General features: G+C 37.9%; 1 pseudogene; it reads left to right on the top strand.

Moving 5' to 3' along the window:
* The first annotated feature begins 1,927 nt into the window (after positions 1-1,927).
* LOC120246937 lies at positions 1,928-12,880 on the top strand (annotated as a pseudogene).
* The last annotated feature ends 9,597 nt before the right edge of the window (positions 12,881-22,477 follow it).

Here is a 22,477-nt window from a genome sequence, read left to right as displayed (position 1 = left end):
TAATAACCTTATTTTAGGATAAGACAAAATTAATGTGACCGAAAGCATCTACCACAGATTTACAAATGCTGTGCAACCATAGTATCAATATATTTGAGTCTGATAGCCACAGAGATAAGCCAAAGGGCTACAGTAATCCTAGATATGTTATTAGACAGAATAGAGAATTAAGCACTTTAAACACGATCTGCCCTGTGTGTACTTGCATTCCTGTATTAATAAGTCCATGAATTTCCCTAGGGCACATCCTTTTCACTTTCTAGGCAGCTTGACGTCAAGCATAAATCATATGTACGAATAACATGGGCCACGTGTTCCAAACTTCCTGAATTGTCCTCATAAAATTGAAAAAGAGTAGGAGAAAATAGATTTCCTTCATTATTTGAATTACTTGGCAAAAAAAGATACCTATGCATACTGTTCATGTTTTTCTTTTATTCGTTAACATTTCTAAGATTCATTATGTTTAAATATTTCTTAACTTTAAGCATGGAGTTCTGAAGCCATGAAAGTCTTAAATTAAAATAACAACATGCAGGTCATCTTATGCACATGGAAATTACCCATTAACTAAAATATTTATTCTTAAAGAAATAACAATACACTATTTTCCAGTGTCATTAGATCCTCCCGGAAAGGACATATTTATGAAGATTAATTATGCATCCAGATTCATGAGGGCAATAGGATCCCAAGTAAGTTGAACCCAAATAGGGTTACACCAAAACACATTATAATTAAATTGTCAAAAATCAAAGACAAAGAATGAATTTTAAGAGCAGCAAGAGAAAAAAAGAGAAGTTACATAAGAGGGACCTTCCAACCCACCATATATACCTTTTATAAGACTATCAGCAGATTTTCTCAACAGAAACTTTTCAGGCCAGGATAGGATGGCATTACATATTTAAATATTGAAAGACTATGACCATCAAGCAAGAATTCTATACCCAAAAGAGGGATAAAACTTTCCCTAGCAAACAAAAGCTGAGGGAGTTCACTACCACAAGACCTACCTTAAAAGGAGTGGTAAAGGAATGTTCTTTCAGTGGAAGTGAATACTAATTAACATTACAAAGTCATGGAAAGGTAATGTAAATCTCATTGGTAATGGTAAATGTGTAGTCATAGTTAGGTTCTGCAACATGGTAATAGTGTTGACTACTTCACTTACTATTCACCAAAAAATGTAATTTAAAAAAAGAACCTAGTTTTAAAAAACATAGTTAATAAAAACTATTAAAAAAATCATAGCTGCAGGGGCGCCTGGGTGGCTCATGGGTTAAGTGTTCGACTTCAGCTCAGGTCTTGATCTCACGGTTCGTGAGTTCAGGCCCCGCATTGGGTTCTGTGCTGACAGCTCAGAGCCTGGAGCCTGCTTCAGATTCTGTGTCTCCCTCTCTCTCTCTCTCTGCCCTACCCATGCTCATGCTCTCTCAATAATAAACATTAAAAAATATATATATATATATTTTAAATCATAGCTACAATAATTTGTGATTAGTTACACATTATAAAAAACATGTGAGTTGTAATAGCAATAACCTAAAATGTAAAAGAGAGGAGAAGAATTAAAACAAATTGTCTTGAAGCAATCAGTTTAAAATAGGGTGCTATACTTTTTAAGATATTTCGTGTAAGCCTCATAGTAACCACCAGGGAAAATCCTGCAGTAATTGCAATAAAGAATACAATGAAGAAGTCAAAGCATACTAATACCAAAAGACATCAAAACCACAAAAATACAGTAGGGTAAGAAACAAGGAACAGCAGATCTACAACACAACCAGAACACAGTTTACAAAATAGCAATAGCTGAGCTCCTACCTTAATAATTCCTTTAAACCTAAGTGAATGAGGCTCTCAGCTCCTCCTCATTCGACAAACAGCCACACTTACGCATTGCCAGCCAGGTCCCTGAGACAAAATGGTGAAGGTCAGAGTCAATGGACTTGGCCATATTGGATGTCTGGCTGTCAGGGCTGTTTTTAACTCTGGCAAAGTGGATATTGTTGCCATCAATGACTGCTTCGTTGGCCTTGACTACATCGTCTACATGGTCTGGTGTGATTTCACCTTTGGCAACTTCAGTGGCCTCGTCAAGGGGGAGAATGGGAAACTTGTCATCAACGGAGACCCCATCTCCATCTTCCAGGAGTGAGACCGCAGCAACATCAAATGGGGCAATGCTGGTGGTAAATATGTTTGCGGAGCCCACTGGTGAGAAAGATGGGGCTCACTTGAAGGTGGAGCTCAAGAGAGTCGTCACCTCTGGCCCTTCTGCTGAAGCCTCCATGTTTGTGAGGGGCGTGAATCGTGAGAAGTATGACGACTCCCTCATGATTGGATATTTACGTGTAAAAGAATGAAATTGGACCCATATCTTACACCACTCAGAAAAGATAACTCGAAATTGATTAAAAATGTAAATGTAAGACCTGAAACGATGAGACATCTAAAATAAAACATGGGCACAAAGCTCCTTGACATGGGTCTGGGTAAAAATTTTTTCAATATGACGCTTGAAGCACAGGCAACAAAATCAAAAATAAACAAGTGGGACTACACCAAACTAAAACACTTCTGCACAGCAAAAGAAGCCATCAACACAGCGAAAAGACAGCCTATGGAGTGGGAAAAAATTTGCAACCATATATCTGATATGGGGTTAATATCCGAATCATATAAAGAACTTGTACAACTCAATGGCAAAAACAAACAAATAACTCGATTTAAAAAATGGGAAAGGGATCTGACTACACATTTCTCCCAAGAAGATACATAAAAGACCCACAGGTATTCAAATGATGAAAAAGTGTTCAATGTCACTAGTCAACAGGGAAATACAAACTAAAACCTCAGTGAGATGTCACCTTATGCATTTTATTTTTATTTTTGTAATGTTTATTTATTTTTGAGAGGCAGAAAGATCACAAGCAGGGGAGGGGCAGAGAGGGAGACACAGAATCAGAAGCAGGCTCCAGGCTCCGAGCTGTCAGCACAGAGCCCGATGCGGGGCTCGAACCCACAGACCATGAGATCATGACCTGAGCCGAACTCGGACACTCAACAGACTGAGTCACCCAGGCGCCCCACTTCATGCATTTTAGAAGGGCCATCATCCCAAAGATAAAAGATAACAAATGCTGGCATGGAAGTGGAGAAAAAGGAACCCTTGTTAACTGCTGGTGGGAATGTAAATGTGTGCAAAGAGTTGTGGTGTATTTATAGAAAAGAGTATTATTCAGCCACAAAAAGTGAAGAAATCTCACCATTTGCAACAACACAGATGGAACACGAAGGCATGTAACTAAGTGAAATAAGTCAGACAGAGAAAGACAAATACGATATGATCCCACTTATATATGAAATCTTCAAAACAAAACAAAATCCAGACTCACAGAAGAGATCAGACTTGTGGTTACCCCAGGTGGAAAGTGGGGGGAGGGTTGGAGGAAGGCTGTCAAAGGCACAAATTTCCATTTGGAAGGTAAATAAGCAGCGGATGTAATGTGCCACAGGACGGATATGGCTGAAGCCACTTTAGGATGTATACAAAAGTTAAGAGAGTAAATCCTAACGGTTCTTATCACAAGAAAACCTTGTCTCCTTTTTCTTTCTCTTCTTTTTATTGTAGCTATATGAGAAGATGGGTGTTAGCTGAATTCTTTGTAGTCATTTCACAATACACGTAAGTCAAATCATCATACTGTACTCCTTAAACACGTACAGTCATGGATGCCAATTATTTCTCAAGAAAACTGGAAAAAGATTGATTATACAGAATTGCAAATATTCTAAAATAACTAGAAGTAAAAGGAGACTGGAATTTCCTTCATTATGATCACAATTGTGTGAAAATGGAGAAAAATGACTGAAAGGAAGGACAATCAAAATGCAAACTGCAATTATTTAGATCAATGAAATAGAAGTATTTTATACTGTTATTTCTTACCAAAATTTTCTATAGTTGGCAGTATTATTTTTATAGATATATAAAATTTTTACTTAAAAGATCTAGGTTTAATTCTTCAGTTGCCTTTTTTTCACTTTATAGTTCTCCTCATTGTAACATTTCTTCCTCTGTTTTGATCTTTTTCCTTTTGTGAGCAATGTGATTTTCTTTCTTTCTCTCTCTTTCCTTTGCTTCTCGGATTTTTTTTTCTGGATCCCCACTCTTACCATTGCTTTTGGCTTCTTGCTGATTCTTTGTTTCATCTCTGCGTTCGATGAGGGTTCAGCCAGTTTGCGCCCATCATCAGCTTGCTATCTCTTTTTCCTGACCCTTCAGACTTCCCGATTTCTAAAGATAGAATGCTAAATTAATAGCAAACAAATAGCTGGTTAATGATGTGATTTATCACCTTCTAATCTGCTCTCTCAAAGATCTTTTGCAACAATAGAAATTCTGTTGACTCTGTAGCCCCTGTAGAATTACCTTCCTGTCATTTACCCGGGAGGGTACTTGCTAGCTTGTTTTGTCTCTACGGTGTTTTGAAATTAAAATATATTCTTTTCCTCTTCCTCCTTTCCTCCTACTTTCTATTTTGCTTACCCTTTCTCCCTCACTGTCTTGCACACTGCCGTCAGGCCCGCCATCTCACCCTTCTGCCCTCCAAAAGTTTTAAAATTGTGATAAACAGCTGAGCACAGTGCTAAGGGAACCCCTCGACTGAGAAGCCAAATAACGAACGTTGTGTTTGGAATGGGGTCTTTAAAGCAGACAAGCCTGGGCCCAATTCCCAGCTACGTGGCTTTGGTAGACAACCAAACTTCCCTCAACCTTGCTCATTGCTTGTTTTCAACTAGGGGCAACGGTGTTCACACGAGCTGCTGTGGGCATCCGGTGGAGAAGAGCGAGTGGAAGAGCTCTGCAACCTCTACTGTGCCCTCCAGCCTTTCCGCCATGCAACGCATGCCTGCCCTTCCTTCCTTCCTCCACACTGCGCACTCTTTGCTGCCAGGCCCTGGTTCCAGCTGCCGCCCTGGAGAATAAGTGGCCGCCGGAAAATGCCACGCTCTTTATTTTGGTGTTGGGTTTGCTTGGAATATTATCAATCCTCTTCCAACCTGGCAAAGTTCTCCTTATCCTCCATATTTCAGCGGAAACGTTGGCCTGTCTAATCCCCTCTCCTTCTCTCCCAATCCCACCCTTCCCACAGCTGGGTTACAGGCTTCCTCTGTGCCTCGCCGCCTGCCCTTTGTATTTTCTCTATAATTCTTCTCACATGATTCTTTACCTGTTTCATCAGTTCGCTGAGCTGTGAGTTTTTTGAAGGCAGAGTCTCTGTGTTTTATCTCGATACCCCAGTGTCTAATTAAGTATCTGATGTGCTGTAAACATTCTATAAACATTGGGTGAGTTGAAAAACAAGTGGATGCCCATAAAATTGCTTGCAGCAAAAGCTTATTTAATCTTATCTTTGAATTGCATTACACTGAACTACAGAAAGAAAAATAGATAGATAGACCTTCCTCCACAAAGGTATGGTACATTTGCAATCAAGTGGCTGATTCCATAGTCAACATAAAGAACATCGTACTGCGCATAGGCCTTTCCTGTCCTGAAATACTATCCCACTGATGCCTTGGGAAGAAAGACCCTGGATTTCAGAGATGTGATTACGTTTTTTTTGGAGGCAAACAATAGTTTTTTAGATAAATGTTAAATAATTAACATGAACTGTATATAATTTTGCAATAGAGTAATTTGACTAGAAAAGAGTAAACCTGCAGAAAGGAAGCCTAAATAATTATTGCTCACTTCCAGACAGTTCCTTGAATCGGATTCATATTGAGCTAAGGCTATCTGAATTAGAGGCAGCTGTATAATCCAAGTGTCGAGCAGCATACGGAATCAGATTGAGTGCTTGAGTGTCTGCACCCTAGGAAATTGATTTGACGACTATGTCAATTACTTCTGGCACCAAGCTTTCTGTGGGTTGCATTACAACTGCTCTTTTGGTCAGCTGTGACTGCTTCCCCATCCACGCCTATTGTTTTAGATTTATTTACTGCGTCGGCAATCATAAATCATGGACTTTTTTCTATACCATCTGGAAACTCTGGTGTCATTGTTTGGGTCACTTTTGATTACTCGCTCTTATTCTCAGCTACCGTTAAAGCTGATGTATCTTGAATTATGAAAGACTTCCGCCACAAGCTGACCTACTTGTGAGCACCTTTCAGCATCTACATATGTTTATTTTATCCAACACGTAGGCGGGTAGAAGCAAAAGTGGATTCTCTAACCCTCTAGGGAATTATTCCTTTGCCTGTGATACTGAATTTTTAAAGCTGACAATTTGCCTATTTGCTTGTTAATCCACCCGAATATTTCCATTGTTCTCACAAAGTCAGGTTTAACACATTGGCCATCACTTGCCCTTGGTGCTGAGAATGTGATTTTCCCAATATTCTCACTCAAACTCTATCACAACCAGAGCATTCCATTTTGAGCCTAAAATTAGAGTGAAAGTTGTTGGTTTTGCTATGTTTTGTTGCAAATAGTCCTTAAACGGTGAGACAAACATACTTTTAATCTCTACTGGGGGGTATCCCAATATTCTAAAAACTGGGCTTCACTATTATCATACTTTCTTGACAAGCTCACCAGAAAACATCTTAGCAGTGTTCTTTTTCCAACCAAATGATGCTGATGCCTACCTGTACCGACAGCGTCAGCAGATTACTTTCATTTTACACAGATGGTTCACTGGCAGTCCCGATCACATCTGAAACTGTGCTATCAAGCAATTTTTATCCAAAGAAGCAATTTAAATATTGGAATTTTGTTGAATTTCCCAGGCCACAGCTGCTTGCATCTGACATCTGCTTCAATTTTTTGAGCAGCCAGTTTTTGTTTTTTTTTTTTTTAATTTCCTGGCAATCTCAAGGTTGAGTTTTGTAGGGCTGTTTTCTATCTACTTAGTCCTCATCAAGTATCCCTCTCTAAGTACTGTAGTAATCCACATGGCACCATGTGCTGTAGACTCCTCTTTTCTGACCCCTTTCTGATATCAAATGCCTCTTTAATTGTGATTAGGGGAATCTCCGTTTTCCTACAACTTTTCTCCATAGAAGAAATTGCACGAATTATCATTTGCTGGCTTCACTATCAAATTAAAAGGGAGACAAATGGAGAAGTGTTGTTAAAATTTTCTTAAATAATTAAATAAATGATCCATGAGTCTCCCATAGATATAGGAATACTACATGAGTTTCTCATTATTCAAGTATCCTAGAGAAGTTGGAGATACGAGTGGTTTGTTTTCTTCCCAGACAGTGTCCCACCGAATGTGGTCTAATTAACTTTACATCTTGATATACCCAAACTGCCATTTCACATCTTTGACAGTAGTGCCTACCTGCATAATGTCATGTCACATCATATCTGATCACTTTCTGCTATGTTAGATACGCAATGCGCCAATAAGACATGTGATCAAGGCAACACGGTCGATATTTGAACAATTTGTATCCTGTTTGTTGCTTTACCGTCACTCTTTCAAAATGCAGAGTGACACAACCAGTAGGTCAAGCAGTAGATTCGAGGTAGGATATTTCTGCCATTGCTCGTTTCTAAATGATTTTTAATCTACCTATAAGGCCCAGAGATACAGAGTGTTAGCTGTTAACATACTGTCATATTTCCAGATCATCTAAGTAAAAGACATGGCAAGAAAGCAAAGAGTAATATTACAAGGGCACCTGTGATTTGCTATCTAAAAGGAGTTATAAAAAGCACGCCATTTTCTCTTTGTTGTTGAAAGGGTGAATATTAGTGTGTTGTGCTTTTGCTTGTAAAGAAAAATATAATGAAGGATGCTGTTGGCAGGGTGTGATATTACTCTAGACGTGTGCTTGCTATGTTTCATCTCCCTTTTACTTCCTGACTGTTTATACAGCTAAGGAGAAGGATGATGGAAACTTTAACCGACTGGTGGTGTTTTGGGTCAAGAAGCTCCAAAATGAGGGAATTCCTTGATCTGTTCCTATGCATATTTGCAATTTTTTTCATAGGGGTTTTCAGGGCAAGGTAATCAGAGAATCTGCATTTACGAATTCCATATATAACAGTCTTTAAAATATATCAAGGTGCAAAGAAGACAATGCAATACAAAGCCAGTATTCCACTAAATCAGAGTGTATTTTAGATTTTTCATAATCAAAAGAAAATGTGGAAAACCAAGTAGATGAAGTGGTAGTACAAAATTCTGAAAAGTAAAATAAGATATTGATGTCAGAATATATGCAGCAATTCCTCTAGTCTATTAACAATAATAGTTGCTGCTGAACAGAAACCAATGTCAAGCGAAAGAAAAATTATTTTTTCTGAAATTGAGAAGACTCTGAATGCAAAAACTTTTCTTGTTTGTCTTGTTTTGTTTGAAGCTCACCCAAATAAAGGGAAAACAATTTTGATTATTGATGATCCTCAAAGAGGCAACAGTGAATGAAAAAGTGCAGTCAGTGAGTCAGAGAGACATCAAAGAAACACATATTATAAGGCTGTTTAACCTTTTATTAAGATTGCTATTGTATGGCGATGCATAAAACAGTGGATATTGGGCTCATTACATCAATACTATCTTGGCACTTTTTGAGGTCACACAAGTCATCTTTTATTCATGTTGTCACCGGGAATGGAAGCTATGTTAATAGAGCTGGGTCAGGCACACCACGGCAGAAGGAGAGGTTGAACATAAATCCCAGGCAGCAGCTCATCAACAGTCAGGACTGCAGCAATGAAGCTGCACCAAACAAGGGCAGAAGGGCCCACTTTGAAATCTTTGTCCTCTGTCCCTCAGATGACCAAATGGCACGCAAATCCCATGTGACCTATTCATTCACCCTCCCATTCATTCATTCATTTACGTCCACTAACAAAACAAAAATGGCAGAGTGGAAACAAGCATTCTCGTGTCAACCCTTTCCAAAAATAAGGTACGTCTATGCCGTTTATAGAGTTTTACAAGCCTTGCTTGTGCCAGATTTGTGTTCAAAGCAGTGCGAAAACCATGAAACATGACCATATAGTTAAAAACAAAAACAAAAACAGAAACTCTTAAACATATTCATCTTAAATTTGCCATTATTTTCTCTTTCCAGTTCCTCCTTTCAGTTCAGCAATTTCTAACATCTCAGAACACAAAGCTTGTCTTATTTTGTCTCTGACCTATTTTTCATTATCTTGTGCTGTGATAAACGACTGAGCTATCATTCAAAAAGAGGACATTTCAATGGGTTTGTGAGGGTATTATTTTCTTTTAGGTAACATGCTATGGTTGAAAGAACATATTGTCTACAATCGGTTAATATTTTTAAAGAATTTTAAAAATAAATCTTTGAATAATTTAAAGAAATAAAACATTTAGTCTCCAAAAGAAAGAAATTACCAGAAGTGGATAATCTTTAACATTTATACAAATCATGATTTTATCATGTTTCAGTAAAATATAGACAACACCATTTTATCACCATGTGTGATTGTTACACGCGATTATATTTAATGGATAAGGTAAAACATGTGTCCTTTTATTAACAGATTCTTACACATTCCAAAACAATCATGTCTCTTTTGTTTCCAATTTGCAAAGTAAAGATTTAACAATTTAATTTGAAAAGACACTTGAGCCCGAATAACTGGTCCTTTAAAATATTCTGCACACCATTATATATCAATAATAATATGTGACATGAATTGATGTTAGAGTTGATGATAAACTTCTATGTATATATTATATTGCTCTTATCATTTATAGTGTCAATGAGTACGGAATATATATGGTAGCAAAAGCTGATAATGACAAAACCAAGCTTGTCAACAACAGCGTTAAAACCAATGTGCTTAATTAAAAAAGTGAAGTCAATTAAAATTAAAATAACAGTGCAGCATGTACAAATGCTGGAATAATCATTAGGCCTTGCTGAATAATGGAAGAGTATAGAATTTTTTTAATGGAACAGCAGGGGTGATACATTACACAAAGCAACAATCTACAACAATATGACAATCGAATTACTTCAGCCCCATTAGGCAGGTGCAGAGGAATAATTAACATGAATTTTTCCAATGAAAAGGAAAAAAAAACTTATTTTCCTCTAGTAACACTGAAGTTTACATCCCTACTCATCCTCACTAAAAAAGGTAACCTATGACAGCAAAAACCTATGATTTTTAAAAATTAAGGCTTAATAGGGTGATTTCTATTTATTCCTCATATAAGTTCAGTAATAGAAGAAAAAATATATATGTATCTCTTTTGGTATAATTCTAACTTTCTAAATGTACTTGACCTGCATGTATTGCTTTTGGTTGTTTAGGGCTTAAGCACAAAATAATAAAGGATTGGAATACTTTCTGACTGTCTAATCTAATTCAGAGATAAAAGGCATCCCATAAAGCCCTAGGCAATATTTGTTATCTTATTTCCAGCTCAAATTCAAAACAAATTGTGACCTCCAGTTTAGAATGAAGAGAGTCTGCTCCGTAAAAATGCCAATAGAAATGAAAGCAACTTCACATTTCTTCACGAAGGGCAAGGAGTTTAAGATCTCTTTGCTACTTTCCCTGACAAAAATATCATCCTGTTTTAAAACACTTGTGATAAAAATCTTAGGCTTTCATTTACTTCCAATGGGAACCATTTAATTTATACTGAGATAAATGGCTGTGTACTTAAAGGACTTAAACTTTTCATTTCTTTCTTTACCATGAAGAAATTAAAAAATGAAAAACCTTCATCTTCAGATGACCTTTTTTAATTTAGATAGATCTGAATCAACCAATAAATGTGGAGGCTTTCATAGGAGGGGTGGCTTACTTTGGAAAGATAATTATTTGCTCTCAAAGAAGATCTTTTATCGTTAGGCTTGAAGTACTTTACTACTGAGATCTCATTAATCCCTACTCAGCTTCTAAGGAAGTTCTACCTTCCTCGTTTTGAAAAAGGAGGCATCAAATTTCTCAAGACTCAGTTGGTATGAAGGTTCTCCTGAAGGTCGTCTGTAGAATCAGTGAAGAAACAGAACAGATCCGCCGATGCTTCTCCTGTAAAATTCTGTCACATGGAGGGTAGACATGTCATTTGTGTCTATGGGAGGGTAGACATGGCTGATAATGTGAAGTGAAAATCATTGCTTTGAGGTAACCATCACTTTTGCAATTCGAAAACAGTCTTTATGTATTTTCTACCATAGAGCTCTCTACAAGAAATAGAACTGTTGAAGCAGAAAGAGCAAAACTTTGTGAATTTTAGTTTACCACACCTCTTCCTCTTTTTATTTTTCCCCCTTGGAGAAACAAAGAATCTCACAGGAAATCTTCAATTCCCAGTTATTATCAATTTCTCAATTACCCCAAATCAGAGGCTTGAATTGGTATAATATCAAGGGAATTTTATACATAAGAAAGTTTTATCCTTAATGTGAGAAATGCAATCAAATATTTCCCCATGTGGCCTGGAACTGAAAATATAGAATATGGAATTTCTAGTTAGGCTTTTGGTCAAAATATTTCTTTCCTCTCCTAGCAACAACCTGGCAAATGTCAGAATAAAAGTTTTCAGGAAGCTTAAAATGATAGTCAACTATCTCAATTTATGGGAGGGCCATTGCATAAATGAAATAGAATATTTTTTTTTTTAAAAAAGACCATCTTTATTGATAACAGGTCAAGAAGAACACAGTGGGTTTGACATACAGACAATTAACATATTTTAGATGCAAGGTATTAACATCCAAAATTACATTTATTTTATTATTAAAAATTTTTTAAACATTTATTTACTTATTTTGAGAGACAGAGAGACAGAGAGACAGAGAGAAGAAGGGAGAACCCCAAGCCGAGGCTACAGATGTGGGGCTGAAACTCACTAACTTTGAGATCATGACCTGAGCTGGTTGGATGCTTAACTGACTGACCCACCCAGGCACCCCTAAATTTATTTTTTTAAACATAAGTTTAAAATCAGATAAAAGCATAGTTGAGTGTTTATATGAACTCAAATAAGCTGAGGGATTCAGAGTAACCCAGGTCTAAGTATGACCAGTATCTCCTAGCAGCTTGTGGTTTGACCTAGAAGAGTGAGAAGAGACATATAGAATTCAACTGCTCGAAGTCATAAAATTGCATGCGTGAGAAGTATGCAGGAGGACAGGTTAATAAGAAACAGCCACACTGTGGCCTTTGCTATGGATACGTTGATGGACTGAAGAACTAGAATTCTAATCCATGTGTGTGTCCTAAGCAAATCTGGCAGTTTCTCTCTTATCAATTCTTGATGGCTTTCAAGAAGGTAATGCTAGTTATGGTATATTATATTATTCAGAAAGCATCAAATAGATATAAACAGAGATGCTACTATGACCAACTAACTTCCTACAATGTTATAGACTCAAACATCAACCAGAAACAAATAGATGCTTTCCCAGGGATTCAAGTATTGCCCCCTTTATTGGGCAACCTCAAGTTTCTATTAAAAATTCAATGCGCAGTGCAAACTCTGAAATACGGTACTTATTGCCAAATTGTGTTCGCATAGGGTCAAATAAATGCATACCTGAAATATGAAAATCTGATTGACACTGTTTTTTTTCATAGTCCCTAAAGTCTTAGTACAATCACTACATGTGAGTGGGTAAAAAAGAAGTATTCATTTGATGAAGAGGAAAGTTTGAGGAAAACGGAGTCAGAACATATTAGAGGTATTTATGATAAAAGAATCAACTCAATAGGACATTTATCTACTGAAATTGGTGTACTTTTATTTTTTTCCCTCAGGGGGAAAATGTAGATATGACACTAGAAGATCCCATCACTAATTTCTGTGGCCATTCTGCTCAACAGTTCCAGCCAGACCTGGGACCAGGAGAGTAGGACCTCATTAACAAGCAGGCCTTGTGTTTTTTTTTTTTTTTAAATTTTTTATATTTCTAGGAGAGAGAGAGAGAGACAGCGTGAGCAGGGGTGGGTCAGAGAGAGAGGGAGTCACAGACTGAAACAGGCTCCAGGCTCCGAGCTGGCAGTCAGCGCAGAGCCCGACGCGGGGCTCGAACCCACGAACCGCGAGATCATGACCTAAGCGAAAGTCGGACGCTCAACCGACTAAGCCACCCAGGCGCCCCGCAGGCCTTGTGTTTTTAATTTTTGCCCCAGCATCTTTTCCACACTAAGGCATTTAACCCTCGTAACAAATCTGTGGAAGAGGACCTAATAGTATCCTCATTTTACAGGTGAGAAATGAAAGCTAAGTGATGTGTTAAAGGCTTATAGAACAAGTATAAAATCAAGTTGGAATTTCTACCTAGTAAATGACAGAGCTGAGATTTCAATCTATCTCTGGAGATTATGGAAGTATAGAATTCCCACTCTTAATTCAGTGTATATAATGTTCTTACAGAGAGAAAAACCATCCTATTTTTTCCAAAAACCCTTGTTTAAAAAAAACAAAACACTCTGATTCTGGCATTTGTTATAATGAGCTCCCATAATGACTTCTCTCCCCCAGTGCCCACCATACATCTCAGTGGCTTCGTAATCCATACCATACTCTTTGAAGTCAGATTAGTATTTAAAAATATCCCCGTATGTACAATGTTTTCATAAAAAAATCCTAAGGTTCACAATAATAATTTCTACTGGGAAGCAGGAGTTTGGTGATTGATTGATAATGATACAGAGAATTGATTTACAAACTCTCTTTTGTGGAAACTGCCTCAATTCGCCAAATGAATCAGGGCTTTCTGCATCCAGAAATATATATGAATTTTTGGAGGCATGGTAAGGTGATTGTGCCAAGGGATTAATTGGGAGAGAACCTGGAAAAGAACTCGTGTTAATAAGATACACAATAGAAAGACTGCAACTATTGCACAAATTGCTGACGTCCTAGTTGTCAGAATAGACATTATTTTTGCTATTCAGATTTATTTTATAGGCTAGACAGAATATAAGAATCTGTATCTAGGTACTATGGAACCAACCAACAAACCATAAAGGAATGTCACACACACACACACACACACACACACACACACACACAGACTTCAGGTACTGGGGATTCAGAGAACTCTTTGTGACCAATGTTTTGGAGTACAACACAAAGCTGAATAGAATTCTCTTCTCCCTGAAAGACCATAGTGAGGAACAGAATACCGAGGGTCCTTGAACTCGATATATGGCTGACACATCAGGGCTCTTAGCAGGGACAGTCCAACTCCACGGACAATTACAGCAGCCCTTCTGCAAGCACTCCATGAGCAGAATAGTTCTGTGTCTTTAGTGGGCTCTCAGGGTATTCTTAGCTGTGGGAAATGATGTTAATCATTTTTTTTAGTAGGCTCCACACCCAACATAGAGCCCAAAGTGGGGCTTGAACTCACCCCTGAGATCAAGACTGGAGCTGAGATCAAGAGTTGGAAGCAAGAGTTGTATGTGCCCCAACAACTGGAATTCAAGCCCTTAATGGTGGATACTGGTAAAGAGGCAGAGGTGGAAAGCACTCCCAGAGATTCCCAAGCTCAGAGCCTCAATGGGACTCAGTAGTAAAAGCTGGACTAGAGGAAGAGGGACGCTATTGGTGCTAAATGTCAGACTCCAGCGTGGAATCAGTTCTTGACAAAATTCTGACTGGTCTCCTAAAAATGTGAAAAATGCCAAGAGAATGAGTGTTTTACAGAGCAGTCTATACATTTCAAGGTTTCCTTCAGTTTCAGATTCTCTTTCCTATTTTTCCAAATTAAAAAAGTTTTAATTCATAAAATGTTAACGATTACAGCTAGTGGGCTATTTCACATTTTAATATACTTAATCTGAAAACATTGTTAAAGATCTTAACCATATAATAATTGCTCTTTTCAAAAAACATACCAAATATGAGTCTAGCATTTTAATAAATACAGAAGTTTGGTATTTTAATAAACACTTAATTTTAATAAGTAATTGTTACAGATGGTTTTCTTAACTAAATTTCTATTTTAAAAGATTTTCAAATATTGTTCACATACATATTCTGTTTGCTTTTAAAAGATACATTTCAACAACAGTTGAATTCACTCAGAATTCTTACTGGAATATTTCAGAGCCAATTATCCAGCAAAAGTTACTTACATATGTAATTTAGTAACTTTTCTTTAAGAATGAAAACCAATACCTGCAACTCCTCTAATATAAATTATATAAATTAACATAGTTTTACCTTGTTAAAATATCGGCTTATACCTTTCTTAGGAAATGCATATTTTTCAGGGATAAAGTTTGAAAGTAGGCACCAAGAATAGAAAAAGCCATGAAATGTGGTAGTCTAGGATTTTTCCCCCTGAAGATCAACCCATTTGCAAATTAAAACAAATTCCTACCTTCAGAAAAATTATTATGTACTGAGGCATATTAGATATAATTTTTATTATGATCTTAAGGGCATAGTCCCCAAGAGAATTCTTTGAAAATGTATGAGGATAATGCATATATTTTGTCTTCCTATCACTAAGTCAATTCTTGTTCACAATTTATTTAGATTTCAACTCATTGATAGTTAAAAAAAATATTTTTGGCATTACCTTTTAAATACTGTTTTCTTGAATGTATTCCCTTCTTCACTTATGAATTGCCTTTCTCTAAAGCTTATTATTTTTTTTCACTGTTGCCTACCAGTTTACCATAACTGGATAGAATTGTATAAATCAGAAATGAAAGGTTTAGATGTATTTATTGATTTCACCTTCTTGTATATTTTCCTATGAACCCACATATTCTTCCATGGCTGTCATCAAAATTTCTGTAGTATGACAAAGGAAACTTGAAATAATGATGAGAGACATAGGTATACAGAAACTTAATAGTTCATTTTCAATCTTCTATTTTTGGTTTTTCAACTCTTACAGGATGTGGAAGGAAAAAGCACTCTTTGTAGTGTCAAGTCTGACCAATGTACCCTTGGGGAAGAGACTCGTTTTCTTCAATACTGAAAAAGGCAGATTTTGACACTTTAACTATAGGTGTAAAATTTATAATTAACCTCTAGAAATGAGCTTTAATCTCTGATCAGGGATAGTGAGATACACTGTACAATATTGACTATAGCTGAGTTATATATACCAACACATTCATCCATTTTTTAATTTGATATTTAAATCAAAGGGGATTTAAGCAATATGTAAGGGCTAATTACTTAGAGCTGCAAATGTATAAATCAATAATGGCAGAGAATAGTTTTCACTTTTCGCTTAAAACTACAAATAAAATTCTCATTGCTAATCCAGACATTTAAAAATATGCCTTTGTGTAGTTCTTCAAAGTTCAGAAGAAAACTATGAATTAACCAGAGATTTCGGACTATGTGGAAAGATTATTCATTCAGATCAGATTTATTTCAGTTCAAACTGATGTTTGGAATTCTTATTTACGCTAAAAATAAATTCCAATAAATATATAGTTCCTTTTCTTTTTTGAATATACAGTTCTAATGCATGAAAAAACTCCTTATGCCAACAGTGAACTACTTGGTTCAGTGGATTTCAGTTAGAAATCAAAAAACTGTAGACATATATATATTTCTCCAAACAAAAGGAACCCAGCAATGCATTGAAAACCTAATGTAACATCATCAAATGGAAATTCAAGGATGGTTCACTCTTCATTTTTTGGATTTAGCCTATTTATGTTTCTGGCTCATTTTTACAGTAGCTTGCTATCTCTAATAACTTGGTGTGTATTCCCTGAGTATTAGTGCTTAGAAATATTAAATCAGATAAATATTTATCTATTATATATGAACAGCTCATCCCAAGAGAAAAAATCAATTTGTCTAATAAACACAAAGGAATGATAACCCTCTCTAGTAATAAAAACATGAGGGTACTACAACAATGAGAAACCACTTTTTACTCACTAGGTTAGGAAAAATTTTAAAAACCAACGGTGTCAATTGCTCATGAGGATGCATGGTAGCATTTTTATCATGCACTGCTGATCAGAATGTGAATTGCTACACTTTTCCCAAGAATTTAGACAATTCTTATTAAAATGTAAAATGCACATGCCCAATCCAATAAAAGCTTGAAAAATAAAATTTAAACAGCACTTCACAAAGGGAAAGCCTATCAAATAAATGCATGGACAAAGTGCTGGGAATATAAATGGGGGAAATACTTTTAGAGAGCAATTTGACAATATTTAGTAAAGTTGAGTGCACATATACAATTTCATCTTTATGTATATGCCAGAGAAGTTTGAATCAAATCACCAAGGAAAGTGTGATGGTTAATTTTATGTGTCAACTATACTGGGCCACAGGATGCTCAGATATTTGGTCAGACATTATTGTGTGTGTTGGTGAGGATGTTTTGGTATGAGGTTAATATTTGAATTGGTAGATTGAGCAAAACATATTCTTCTTCCTCATGTAGGTGACCCTTAATGAACCAGTTTAAAGCTTGAATAAAACAAAAAGGCTGACCTTCCTATAAGTAATGGGTGGGGGTGAAGGGACTCCTTTCACCCAGCTGTATGCTCTATGGCAGCAGTCTTTTCTTGCCTTTAGACTCAAACTGAAATGTCAGGTTCTCTTGAGTCTTGAGCCTGATGGCTTTCAAATGAGAACATGTACCATCACGTCTTCTAGCTTTCAGGCGTTAGGATTCAGAGTGGAACTACGTTCTTGGGCTCCTGGGTGTCTAGCTTGCTGACAGCAAATCTTGGAGCTGCTTATCCTCTGTAATTTCAGGAGCCAATTTTTACAATAAATTTCTTTTCCTCCTCCCATAGATGGAGACATTAGGAGATGTACACATCCTTTGTGTAAATATAAATATAAACATTATATACATACTCTATTGACTCTGTTTCCCTGGAGAGCGCTAATACAGTGAACATACACGAAACTTGGTGGTAACTGTTGGTAATGGCAAGAACTTGGAAGCAGCTTAAATGTGCATTAACTGAAGAATGGATATGTAAATTGTGGAATAAACCTACAAGGAAATGCCACATGTTTCCAAAAATGAAAGAACTAAAGATATATTGTAAAAACATAACATTGAGTGAAATGAGAAAGTTGTGAAGGCTACTTACCGTAGCATTTATGTAAATTTTTATATAAATTTTAATATATAAAATTAATATATTGTTTATGGGAATGGGCACATAGCGTAAAAGTGGGAACACATTCATGGACGTTAAGAACAAATTCAGAATCAGAATTAACTCTGGAGAGGAGATGGGGGGGAATGGAATCAGAGACCCTCATCTGTATTTATAGCACATACTTAAACTCTGTGGTCAATCCATGAGTACTCAGTTTTGATGATGCCACTTTGTAAAAGGTTTGAGATATTTATTGTAACAAAGAAGATGGGATTTATATTTCTGGCAACATGCTAAACTAGATGTTTAGAGCAACACTTTTAAGTAAAGCACACAAAAGCACTGAAAGAATAATATCAGAGATTATAGATTAAATTTATAGTTGAGTTGGTATTGAGGAAAGAAATTTCCTCAGAGATCAGAAACAGAAAGAAGGCAAGGACCCCCAGGGGCAAAGAAGTGGAGCCAGTGTTTTCCTGGGTGGTGTCTGCAGACCCACACAGGTGAAACCAGACGCTGCGAGCAGAAGACCACTGCCGGGCCGGACACGGAACTTGGAGCCGTAGCAGGGTGAGTAGACCCATCACCACATGAAAAGAAAATTCCTGAACGGTAACACTCAAGGGAGAATCAAGAGAAAATTATCCAACTAAGAGTGAGAGTACACATCACTCCCTCTCCCAGGTTTGGCCAATAAAGAATAAGGGGAGAAAAAAACAACAACAGCCTTGAGGTCTTCTAACCACTAATCTTGACTCATGAGAATTTGTGGTATAAATTTGTAATAAATGTGGGTCCCAATGACCCTAATCCAATGTTTTACATAACGTTGCTTCCATGTTGTGTGTGTCATAATATCCCCTCTAGTGAAATGCAATTTAAATAAAGACCTCAAATAACGCCTGCAGAGAAAACCCCAAGTGCCATGACCTTATATTTAAATCTCACTGAAATAGATGAGGAAACAAAACAGTGGACAAAGTTACACTGCCCGTCCCCCAACAAGCATCAAGAAAGAGCTCCCGAGGCCTGTGAGCTGCTCTCCAGAGGGGTCAAGAGCACGCCCCCCACCCGCACTCTCCAGGGACTCGTGGCCTCCCTGGGCCACATTCACAGGAGTCAGGAACACAGCCGTCACCGCACCGGGACTGACGCGTGGTCTCAAGGAGCCCCAGGCCGCCAGGCTCCATGCACCCCGCTGCCCTCCTCCCCACCCTGTTGCGGTTCTGGGCACTGCGCCACGCATGATCCGTCCCGAGCAAAATCTGCTCTGTCATCAACCTTTCCCTTTCTCTCCAAAATCTTGCTCTAACAGAAATAATCTTGAGGATACCCCCTCCCTAGAGTCCCTCATGTGGTTGTTTTTTGTTTCTTTTTCTCTCCTCAATAATCATCATACGTTAGAGGTAGTGAGAGTGCTCCCTTCCTCCTCATCGTTCCTTCGGAATCAGGACTTTCCTTCCTCCTTAGATTTCATTTTATCAAGCTATATAATATATGTGTGTGTGTGTGTCTCATTTTATTAAAATCTTGCAATCAAAAGGGAACTTTTCCAAAGTCCCACAGCCACATGCTCTCCCATAACGGTACCTGCATGGATCTCCTGCCTTAGGTGAGCTCATCTTGCTCGGAGCTAGAGTCGCTCTTACCCCCCATGCAGTAGAAAACTACTCCCTTGTCTTCATGCCTCTCCAGGCGCTCCCTTCCTCCTGCCCCCGCAGCTTCCTTCCTGCTCTTTCCCTATTTAGCATAACAAAGGTGCTCTCATTTATTCATCTTAAAAATAAACCAAAAATTAACTTCTCTTGACCCCATTTTCCTTGCCGGACACTCTTCCACTTTTGCGCCCCCTTTAGAGAAAAAACTCTTCAGATGAGTTGTCTATTCTAGATATTTTCCTCTTTTTTTACACACGCGCACACGCCTCTAATTCCCTTTTATTCAATCAGGTTGTCTCCGACTATTCCACGCAAAACGCTCCTGTCGGATCCCCGACGAGCGCTGCGTCATACATCCAATGAAAAATCTTTTCCTTCTTAGTGCTGATATTTGATAGTTTATCACTCCCTACTTTTATTTTTTTTTTAATTTTTTTTTTAATGTTTTATTTATTTTTAGGAGAGAGAGAGACAGCGTGAGCAGGGGAGGGTCAGAGAGAGAGGGAGACACAGAATCTGAAGCAGGCTCCAGGCTCTGAGCTGGCAGTCAGCACAGAGCCCGACGCGGGGCTCGAACCCACGAACCGCGAGATCATGACCTGAGCGAAAGTCGGACGCTTAACCGACTAAGCCACCCAGGCGCCCCTATCACTCCCTACTTTTAGACGTGTTCTCTGCACTTGGCCTAGTAAACGTCTCACAAGCAACAGGCCCCACACTTTACTCTGAATAATTTACCTCCCTCCCCACTCTCTGTGCTCCAGCCAGTCTTCTGTCACCTTCTCTCCATTCTTGCAGTGGCTCAGACCAAAAGTCTTGGAATTATCCCTTATTCTTCTTGCTCTGTCAGATCCCACATCCATTAATCCACAAATACCAGAATCCAAAGACTTCTTACCACTTCCAGTGTCAAACTACTAGTAAGTCTTACTTGAATTATCGTAAGACTCTTCTGTGTCTTCCTGCTTCCATCCCTGCTCCTCAATAGGAGACTACCTACACATCACCTATAAGACATTTTTAAAAAATAAACTTTGTTTTTTAGAGTAGTTTTAGTTTTGCAGCAATATAGAGCAGAAGGTGTGAGGATTTGCTATACACCTCCTGCCTCCAAACATGCATAGCCTCTTCTATTATCAATATTCCCCACCAGACTGGTATGTTTGTTACGTCTGATGACCCTCCGTTGGCACATCCTTTTATCCAGAGTCCCTCAGTTACATTAGGATCCATTCTTGTTTTGTACATTCTATGGGTTTGGGCAAATTTATAATGACATGTATCCATTATTGTAATATCACACAGAGTATTTTTACTGCCTTAAACGTCTTCTGGGCTGTGCCTTCTCAGTCCTGTCCCCGACACCCTCCCTGACAATCCCTGGCAACCATTAATTTATTTTTGCCATCTCCATATTTTTCCTTTTCCAGAATGTCATATAGTTGGAATCATAGAGTATGTAGCTTTTTCAGATGGGCCCCTTTCAATTAGTAATAATTCATTTAAGATTACTCCTTCATAGCTTGAGTAATAACATCCTTTGATGTCCATGTCTTTTCATTAATGTTGAATTATAATATTCCATTGTTCATATGTACCATTGTATATTTACTTCTTTACCTATGGAATGACATCCTGGTTGGTTCTAATACTTGGCAACTGAATTGTCACTTGTCTTTTCATTCTTTTCATAGTGTCTTCTACTGAGCAGCAATTTTTAATTTTAATGAAGTCCAGCTTATTTATTCTTTCTTTAATAAATTGTGTGTTTGGTATCATATCTAGAAAATCACCACCATATTCAAGGTCATCTAGATTTTCTCTCATGTAATTTTCTAGGAGCTTTATAGTTTTGCATTTTACATATAGGTACGTGATCGATTTTGAGTTAATCTGGGGGAGAGTATAAGATCCATGTCTAGATTTGTGTTTTTGCATGTAAATGTCCAGTCATTTCAGCACAATTTGTTGAAAATCCTTGTCTTGTCTTCATTGCATTACTTTTGCTCTTTGTCAAAAATCATTTAACTAGTGGTTAGAAGATGGCAGCAGAGTAGGATGACTCACTCTGACCCATGAATATAACTAGATAACTATCAAATCATCCTAAATATCCCGGAAATTGACCTTCAGATTGGCAGAATAAACTCTAAAACTAAAGGTGGAGAAGAAGCCACATTGAGGAAGGTAGGAAGTGCAGAGATGTGGTTTGTGAGAGAAAGGAATTGTGGCCACCACAGGGGAGGGAGGCCACCACAGGGGATGGCACCTTGGCCACAGAGAAGGGCAATGGGTAGACTAGCACACAGGGGAACACACAGGGAAAATGAATCCCCGTAGCCATTAGCTTGGAAAATGAGAGGGGCCAAATTTCATGAGTTCTTACAACCAGCAAGGCTTAAAGCCTGGAGTTTTAAAGTTGAGCAGGCTTGGCTCTGAAAGGTCAGAGGACATCAGGGCTACTCTTAGAGAGAAGGCATACAAACAACCCATGGACATACAGCAGTTCCTGGGGCACATAGTAGGGAGGTTAGTTGCTCATCGCAAAGTGCATCCCAATGAGGCAGCATCAATGGAAAGACTTCTCTTGGAACAAAGGCCCTGGCCAGCACCATCTCCTCTCCTGCCCCTCAACATACGAACAGGGCTAGCTCTGGGAGCCAGCATAGTGCCAGCGTTTGCTAACTAACTTGCATACCCCAAGTCCTGCACCCCCATGCTCTGGTGTAACTAC

This window comes from Hyaena hyaena, unplaced genomic scaffold (genome assembly GCF_003009895.1).
Source record: "Hyaena hyaena isolate Hyena2069 unplaced genomic scaffold, ASM300989v1 scaffold_496, whole genome shotgun sequence".
In the NCBI taxonomy this organism is placed as follows: Eukaryota; Metazoa; Chordata; class Mammalia; order Carnivora; family Hyaenidae; genus Hyaena; species Hyaena hyaena.
This window is presented reverse-complemented; position numbering and strand designations above follow the sequence as displayed.